Source organism: Chrysemys picta, chromosome 5 (assembly GCF_011386835.1).
Source record: "Chrysemys picta bellii isolate R12L10 chromosome 5, ASM1138683v2, whole genome shotgun sequence".
In the NCBI taxonomy this organism is placed as follows: domain Eukaryota; kingdom Metazoa; phylum Chordata; order Testudines; family Emydidae; genus Chrysemys; species Chrysemys picta.
Window position 1 is genome coordinate 120490794 of NC_088795.1, and position 6000 is coordinate 120496793.

Genomic DNA, 6000 nt, shown 5'->3' on the forward strand with positions numbered 1-6000 from the left:
TGCCTACAGAAGTACATTAACCTAGATACCTGTCCATTTCTGTGTTCTCGGTGAATAATCAATAGACACAGTGATGACTAAGTGGAAACACAAAAATATATCCACAGAAAGTCATGAGTCATGTAACTGATCCGTCGAGATGGAAAAGATGCATCAATCTTTTGAAGAGGCTGCCAATAAAAGGGTTTTAGAGTGCTATGGGCACAAAAACATGAACCATGGGCATACGCAGCACATTTCATTAGGGTGTGCACCCAGGGAATTTTATTTAATTTATTTATTTATATTTAAAGGCAAACATTTATTGAATACTCAATCATAAAAAGAACAGGAGTACTTGAGGCACCTTAGAGACTAACAAATTTATTAGAGCATAAGCTTTCGTGGACTACAGCCCACTTCTTCGGATGCATAGAAGAAGTGGGCTGTAGTCCACGAAAGCTTATGCTCTAATAAATTTGTTAGTCTCTAAGGTGCCACAAGTACTCCTGTTCTTTTTGCGGATACAGACTAACACGGCTGCTACTCTGAAACTACTCAATCATAGAGGACATTATTTTTATTCATCAAACTAAAGAAATTAAAACTTAACTAAACTTAATTTTTTTAAAATTAACAACTGAACTTTACTTAAATTAAAATGCAAAGCCACTTTTTTTTTTTGAGACATTAGGGTGTGCCTGGGCACACCCGGTACACCCCGTACGCACTCCTGTGACATGAACTAAATGTGCCCAATCATTTGGAAGAAAAAGTAGGCCATCTCCACCCCCTTCCACTTATCAGGATAAATTATCTTTTTAGATAAATATAAAAACACACCTCTTCCCTCCACACCTTTTCCAAAACAAAGGAAACAGCTTTGATCAATGTGGTTAACCAATGGATGCCTGGTTAATCATACTCCCCTTGATAGAGATATTTAAATAATAATATAATTAAGGGAGATATCCCATCTCCTAGAACTGGAAGGGACCTTGAAAGATCATCAAGTCCAGTCCCCTGCCTTCACTAGCAAGACCAAGTACTGATTTTGCCCCAGATCCCCAAATGGCCCCCCCTCAAGGATTGAGCTCACAACCCTGGGTTTACCAAGGCAATGCTCAAATCACTGAGCTATCCCTCCCCCCCAAATTTGAAATGAAAGTTTTAGATACATCCCTGAAACTAAGCCTGTACCTCTCCATACACTGCTAAGGAGCACTGAAGTGACAACTCTTTGCACTAGGGCAGAAGTTCTCAAACTGTGGTCCGAGCTCCATTCAGGTGGTCCGCGGATAGTTCCCTCTAAGATGCGCGCGTGGGCAGCTGCAGACGAGAGAATGAAGGGCTACCCACCTAATTAGCGGAGCCGCGCAAGCGTGGCTCCACTAATTAGGTGCCTGGACCCTGGAGGAGACACACATGTAAGGTGAGATGATGGCCTTGGGAGGAATAGGAGGTAGGTGGGAGGGGGCAGTGGGGTGAGAAGACGGGGTGGGGGGAATTTGGGACGTACAGGGCTGCGGTGGCCAGAGAAAGAGGCAACTTTCTCAGCCCCAGCTCCAGGGCTGCAGCTGCCAGGGAGAGACGGTCCTTCTTCCCAGCCCCAGCTCAGGGGCTGCTGTGGCAGGGGAGAGAGGGAGAGACCCCCCCTCCTTCCCAGCCCTAGCTCAGGGGCTGCTGCGGCGGGGGAGAGAGGGCACATCCATCACATTAGAAAGGTAAGACTACTGATATTAAAATGTGAGTTGTGTGCTTTTATTTGTAGAACAAAAAAATGTTAATTATTAAGGTTTTTTTTATATAGCGCTTTTATCCAAAGCGCTTTACAATATAGTTAGCTAATGGTACAAACAACATTTGGAAAGATTATTAAGTGGTCCACCGAGACCCTCAGCAACTTTCAAGTGGTCCACGGAGAAAAAAATTTTGAGAACCACTGCACTAGGGCATTCTGTTTCAGGGAAGCTTTGATGAGTAGCCGTGACAAGATGGTTCATGTTCTGACCTTAGAGCTGATTTTCCTTACACCACTGAAAAGAAACAACAAACAGAATCATCTCCTGAAGATGCAACCACAATTTCCTACAGCCATAAACATCCTTCCCTGGAAGCCTTTCCCTCCTTTAACTTACTCTAAACTCACAGATGATAGGTTTAGAAGCCCATCTAAATTCTGCTCTTATACCACACTGCAGTCAATGGGATTGTGCAGGTGTACTATAGTGCAGAATCTGGCTCATTTTGCATTCAGTGATAGTTTCTTAAATATAAATAAATAAGATCTCTCTCTTTTTAAAGGTCAGAAATTCTCCTGAATTTGGAGAAGCCTTGGAGTCCATTTTATTATTTTGCTTGCCTTCCCATGGCTCAACCTAAAGCTTTGGTGGAATCCTTGGCAGGTACATACTTTCCGGAAAAGGTCCCTCCAAAGCATGAGTTCAGCATCTTCTGTCTATAAAGTCCCCCGCTAGTTCCTTTTGATAAAGCACTTCAAAAGTACATGGATGGCTATGCATATTAAATAGAACTATAGTATTTATGTATCAGGGGGTAGCCGTGTTAGTCTGTATCTACAAAAACAACAAGGAGTCTGGTGGCACCTTAAAGACTAACTAATCTGTTAGTCTTTAAGGTGCCACCAGACTCCTTGTTGTTTTTATAGTATTTATGTTCACAACAAAACAAAAATACTTCAGTCCAAAACCTGTAAGGTTTTAAAACACTATCAGTGACTGGTCTATTGAAGTTCCTGTGTTCCATGCATTTGTTGGTGATCACAAGGCCCTCCTTTCAAAAGTTAATGATAAACAGCCTATTTGGAACAGTTCTGACCCAGGTGATCTTCCCAAACCCTAGCATCCAAGATTGTATTGGAGAGCTCATAATACCAGCATAATGCTGATACCGTTGCCTAGAGATTTTTCTTTGACAAAACACCAAACAATGGCTGACTGATGGGAAATAAGTGCTCATCATTCCATGTATAGGACTGCCATTAAAATCCCTGGGTGTTTTCACAAAAATAGAGCAGAGTGTACTCCTCTTTTCTTTTCAGAATCCATTTAAAGATTTTCCTGACTATTTCTGGTAATCCTGTTGCCATGATAACACAACTGCCATCACCCACTCTATCTAGTGTCCAATGCCCCAGATCTTCTCCTATTCCATTGCCCTTTTCTTCCAAAAGACAAAATAACTTGTTTACGAAAGCAAGATATTTGTGCAGGTTTTTCCTGGGAGATGACCAGGAGGCATAGGAGATGAATGAGGGATACCCAATAGAGGAGAGATGGGTGAAGTACTCCTCCTCCATTGCTAAGTATCCCAACCAAACTATCAGCTGCCAAACCAGCTGATACCTTTCCCCCCATCTGCCATGCCTACACAGGCCTGACATAGAAAAATAAACCTCACATTTCCCTAGATACCCTAACCAGCATCTCAGAGAAAGTTATGGCACTTTATTGCCTACACCAGTAGCTGGACATACCCACAAGGCCGTGTGTGGGAGGGAGGGGTACTCCATTTGTGAAAAATATCATAAGCAGTAGAGTTGATCCATGTTGTCAGAATATAGTTTTCTTTCAAGGAGCAAAACAAAGAGTGATATCAACAGAAATCTTTAGAAGACATGAGGCTGGCATGCCCACAAGTTTACAACACAATGTTTTTTGAAGGGATCTCTCTGCATATGGGGTCTGCTTCATTATTTTATAATTCTGATCTTACTTGAAACCATCATCCATGGTCCAAGCATGAAAAACTAACTACAAGTCTATTAAGTGTGAGAAAACTGATGAAACAAATGGGAGAGACTGGAAAACTATAGTCTTTTCCATCCCTAACATCCATGGAAGGGAAAGATGGTGATTCTTCTCTCTCAGACACATGTATATTTCTCCATACTACCCCCCAGGCAGGTGAATCCCTTCCTTTCTTAAGATCAATGGAGCTTATTGGAAGTCTTTGAACTCTGTACACAAACTAGAGAATGTGCTCAATTTCCCTGGCTCCAAACATCTCTCTCTGTTGCCTCACTATTCATTTTTCAACGGGCTAAATCTTGGGTAAATTTCACCTATCTCCAAGCAGAACCAACAAAGTAAAAATTGAATTAAAAAAAAAATCCCAGTGGAAGAAATCAAAATACGTCGCTGTGAACTGAACATCTTTCTACCAATCACACGGCTGCTTTTTAGTTTTAACCTCTCCGTTAAACAGGAAATACAAAGGAGGGGGTCATATATTGGTGAAGCCAGTGGGGATAGATCTGGAAAGATGGTTCTTTTTGCCTTCGCCCTTACTGACTCCGGGACTGTAACATGATGCAATTCCCCCCTCCCCCCCGTGCTGAAACGGGTTGAAATGACAAAATCGGGGTGGATTGTCCCCAAAGGTGGGGGGAAATAATGAAGCCCTCTACGGTACAAAGCAGCAGCCTCTCGGAGTTGGGGCAGCCCGTCAGACGGGCTGGTGTCTTGCTCTGGAGATTGGAGTCACAAGGATCACAACCAGATGGCATAATCTGTGAAGAGCTCAACCCAGATTTTCGCTCTTTCAACCCCTACGCAAGGGTTGCATCATGTAACAGCGCAACGGAGTCGGGGGGGGGGGGGGGACCCAACCACCAGAGATCTTGCAAGGGGGAAAACAGTAACTGGCTGAACTGCTGCCGCCTGATGCTCTGGCTCCATCACCGCTTTTTCCATGTGCTTCTCCCAGCCAAAACAGAGAGGGGCTTTTTTTGTCTCTGTGCTGGGTGCTTTCCAAAGAACTTCCAGCCCCCGGCTGTTTGCAGGGGCTGCCTGGGGGGATCAGAGCCTGGCTAGAGAAAGCCCCTTTCCCATTTCAGAGCCCCCTCGGCCGAGCCCAGCGGGCCGTTTCTGCCTTGGCATTGGGGCGGGCTGGGGGAGGTTTGCAAACAGGGAGCCGGGAAAGGGGCAGCGGAGCGAGAGTTCAAGCAGCAGAGAGACATTTCCTACCTCGAGCCTTGTCCTGCAGCAATTCTCCGCACAAAGCCGGGCGCCTGCCCACCCCGAGACCCGGCGCAACAATGGGGCGAGGGCGGGCAGGGAGCAGCGGCTCCACTCCAGGACGGGGGAAAGGAGGAGGCAGCCGCCGCGAGCTAGCCCCGCACGCCCGGGGAGTATCATTCACACATGCCAGAGCCGGCCCAGACTGGCGGCTCCGCTGCCCAATCAGCCGGCAGCGCTGGGAGGAGGCGGAGCCAGGCAGAACAAAGGAGGGAGGGGGAGTGCCCCAGCCCCCGGCCCCAGGGCAGGTAGCACGGAGCGGAGCTGCTCTCTCTAGCCTGCGCCCCGAAAGGATATAGCGGTGTGGGGTGCTACAGCATCCTCTGGGTAAATGCTCCCTGCGGGCAGGGAAGGAGGTACCCCAGGGAAGAGGGTCTCGAGCACCATCCAGAGGACTAGGGGGTTGCAAGGGAGCCAGCACCGTCCAAGGGACTAAGGGGTTGCAAAAGGGGCAGGAAGGGGGCCAGCACCATTCAGGGGACTAGGGGGTTGCAGAAGGGATGAGGGCTAGGGAGGTGCCAGTTCTTGGAGCCCTGGAAGGTTCATTTGGGCTCGAAGGCTGGGGCCAAGCAGAGATTGGTGGTGTGGGGTGTTTCTTCGAGACAACCAGGGGGACATAGAAGGGGGTGCTGCTAGATGCTATGGGTTCTACCAGGGGACAAGCAAGTGCTGAGGGGGGATGGATGGTGAAGGGAGGGAGATAGTCTCCTGGCGGGGAAACGGGAGGTTGAGGTTAGAGTTGCAAGCCTGCTCCTTGGGGGGAGTGAAGGGATACAGGGCCCTGACTCTTATTAAAGGACACCTCTATTTGCATGTTATCCTGAGTCCTATATCAACTCAATACAGGATGCTCATTACCCCATATTACAGCGTTAATTTCATGTAGCAATACAAATGTCTGGCTGCTTACCATGAATAAAACGTGGTAGGTGGCATCCCTTCCACATGAACTTTGTACTGTAATCATTGTCCTGCACAGGCA

At 46.8% G+C, this 6000-nt stretch overlaps 1 protein-coding gene across 5 annotated transcripts in view; it reads right to left on the reverse strand.

Moving 5' to 3' along the window:
* AFAP1 (actin filament associated protein 1) overlaps positions 1-5165 on the reverse strand; it is a 175006-nt gene extending 169841 nt beyond the window's left edge. For 2 of the 5 annotated variants that reach the window (XM_065597100.1, XM_042855504.2), the window contains exon 1: positions 4968-5120. The gene's annotated coding sequence lies outside the window, so the exon portion shown is untranslated. Of the gene's footprint in view, positions 1-4967 lie in introns of all 5 variants that reach the window. The other 3 variants (XM_005300759.5, XM_005300755.5, XM_005300758.5) reach the window with 3 other exon arrangements.
* Positions 5166-6000: the final 835 nt, after the last annotated feature.